The sequence below is a fragment of the Quercus lobata genome, chromosome 8 (assembly GCF_001633185.2).
Source record: "Quercus lobata isolate SW786 chromosome 8, ValleyOak3.0 Primary Assembly, whole genome shotgun sequence".
NCBI lineage: Eukaryota > Viridiplantae > Streptophyta > Magnoliopsida > Fagales > Fagaceae > Quercus > Quercus lobata.
Genome location: NC_044911.1, coordinates 7,152,948 through 7,155,867, shown reverse-complemented (window position 1 = coordinate 7,155,867; position 2,920 = coordinate 7,152,948). Strand labels below are relative to the sequence as shown.

The 2,920-nt window shown below is 35.2% G+C and overlaps 1 long non-coding RNA gene across 1 annotated transcript; it reads left to right on the top strand.

Moving 5' to 3' along the window:
* Window positions 1-6: 6 nt before the first annotated feature.
* LOC115954668 lies at window positions 7-2,256 on the top strand. Its single transcript, XR_004083938.1, has 2 exons — window positions 7-130; window positions 229-2,256. It is a non-coding gene; the product is annotated as an uncharacterized LOC115954668 (long non-coding RNA).
* The last annotated feature ends 664 nt before the right edge of the window (window positions 2,257-2,920 follow it).

Genomic DNA, 2,920 nt, shown 5'->3' with positions numbered 1-2,920 from the left:
CTCATCCCAGCCTCCCTCTCTCTTTCATTTCTATAGCTTGTTGTTTCTTCCGCCTCTAGATTCTTCATTTCATTTCGATCTGCAAAAGCCGTTGCTTCCTCCGCCTTGCAGATTTCTATAAAGCTGTAAGGTAAGTTTTTCTCTATGATTCTTCGCTCTCACATCATCTGTAGATCTATTCGTTTCTGAGCTATGAAGCTTAATTCATGTTCGATTCGATTCTTCTAGCCTTTTTTAATCACCGGAGACCTGCGATTACGACCGAGTGCCATGGGATTCACGGACTGCTCGAGGAGAAGAAGCTCATCCATGGCTGGCTGTTCGTTCCTTACCAGATCTACACAACCGGCTGAGATCTAGAGGCTAATCAATCCACTCTATGGAGCATATGATACTGAACTCTATACTCCTTGTATGCGATGATGATGATGGTTAAGCAAGGCTTTGTGATGTAGTAATCGCTAAGTGGAAAGTCCCTATACTGTGTGTAAGTAATCAGGGAAGGCCTAATTTCAGGGGGCCTTAGTCTCTGATTGATCGGTAGATTTATTATTGTTTCGACCTTTGCCATGACAGGTGCGCTTGCATGGCAGGTCAACCCATCTCTTAATAAAAATTTTGATTTTTGTGTTATGAGAGAGGGATCGCACGGGGATTTGCCCGGGGTCTCTCTCTCTCTCTGTGGTGCGCTGAGTCTTTATTGTTTTTTATTCTGCTCTTCAAATTTTCCATCCATCTTGATCCTGCATATCTGAACATGATACACAGACTATCCGAGCGATAACACCGTCTTGATCTTCATCGGGCTGGCTTAACCTGCCAGGTTTAAAGGTACACTACTTTTACACAGACTATTCCTTCCTTCAATTTCGCATGCTTCTTTATTCCAAGTTTCCACTGACAAATACTATTACGTTATCTTTACTTAATATGAAAAAAATGGAAATAAGTAGATTTGTTCTATCAAAAACTGAAGCTATCAAAACTGAAGCATACTCTATGAACCTATCAGGGTCTCTGTAATTTATGCTGAATGGCCAGAAATATGTATGTTTAATTATTAAAAGGAGTTACCATTTTCTTTAGACGGCCCTTTGGGTCCAGCACCAAAATTTCAAATTGATTTCAATTTGATTATTTGTGGTTGTATATACTTTTGAACAGTTAAAAGGAACTGCCATATTCTATGAAGTGCTTTTGGGTCCAGCACGAAAACTTGAATATGTATGAATATTAGCGGAGGTATCTATTTTTAAACAGTAGAAAGTCAATTCGTTCTATTAAGGGCTTTGTTTTCAGCGCTAAAACTTATCATAATTGTCCGTGGAAGCCCTTACACCATTTATGCCCAGAAATGGTCCGTCCAAGCCATTTGCACTGCCTTTTTTACTTAGTAATGTTTGATTTAGTGTCAAATAGCAGTTAATTTTATAATACCAGAGTTGGATTCAATTGTTGTGTTGTTTCAAGTGGTAGACGATAATGTTAATTTTGATTGAAAAATTCATTGCTGCAAAGTAGGCAATGGCCTGTAATTAATCTGTTATTTGGAAATGTTTGTTGTTCCATTATTTGCACAATTCTTCACTTTTTATTTTTACTGTAGATTCAAATCAGTTTGATTGTGCAAACAGACAAGTTTGTGTATTTGTGGTGGTTTTAGTGAGATGTACCCGGTATGTTATTAACTGGGATGGCAATAGAAATGGATTAGGCGCTATTCTCTAGGACTTGTGCCCAAGTTTTATTCTTAGCTTAGGTAATCAAGGTATGTTGGGGTGGGTGGTTTCTTCATTTGGTTGATCAAGACATTGCAGCACACGCCCCTCTGCTATTTGGAGAGGAAAAGCGTTTACAGGCGGTTCATTTGGCATTTCTGGTTGCAGAAGGGTTTACTGAAGATCCATATCCAGTTATCTGAGGTGACTCAATTGTGATTAATGATCAAATTATTTCATTTATTCGTTTTGTGTGTTCATGCTCTATTTTTTCTTCATTACCATGTACTTAATAAGCTAAACAATAGTATTATAGCTGATGTCGTTTATTTTTCTTCCTCTAATAGTTTTTACACATCTTGCATTGTTGAAATATCTCAATATCCCTGTATTTTGTATATTTGTGTGGATGTAGTTCAGGAACATCCAAGTTAATTTCCCCCCCACCCCTGTGGTTTTAGGATTGTATACACATTCTTGTACTACTAAAGTTACAGTAAGTTTGAAAAGCAATGATAGTTGAAAACATATCTATATATACTGAAACGTATAGAAAGTTGACCTGATTTGTTATGGGTATTATTGATGTTAAATAGAACATAACATAATCAAATCAATAAAATAAAGCTGGTATGTTTTTTTTTTTATAAAGAAACTACATTAATTTTCACCTGCATAAAATGTTAAGCACTTAGATCCGTTCAAACCAACTCTTTAACTGTAAAATGTCTTCTTCTAGGTGGAATGATAGTTTTGGCGATGGTTATGGAGGAGACCAGTGATTTGAAATGTTATATATTATATTTATATATATATATATATATCTATTTCAAAACTAACCATTATAGTAAAATTTTTAAACGTGGCCAGTATTCTTCCTGCTATTTGCTGGAAGAAGTATTTGCAGGTCCTGGTCACGGGATTTGCAAGTGCTACGCACTAATGTTTTCAGCAAATTTAACTTTAAATTTGGGTTGTATGGTATTATTCATATTTAAAAATTATTTTTTTTACAATGTTTTCAGCAATAATCTGTTTTTAAACAGACTTTCAATGAAATGTTTGGATGAAACAGTTTTAGAAAGGAAGAAGAGTACTAAATGTGGGTAATATTAAGGCCTGTTTAGTACATCTAATTAAACATAGTTTTCAGCTTTTAATTAATATTATATGTATTTTTATATATATTTTTTTAACAAAAT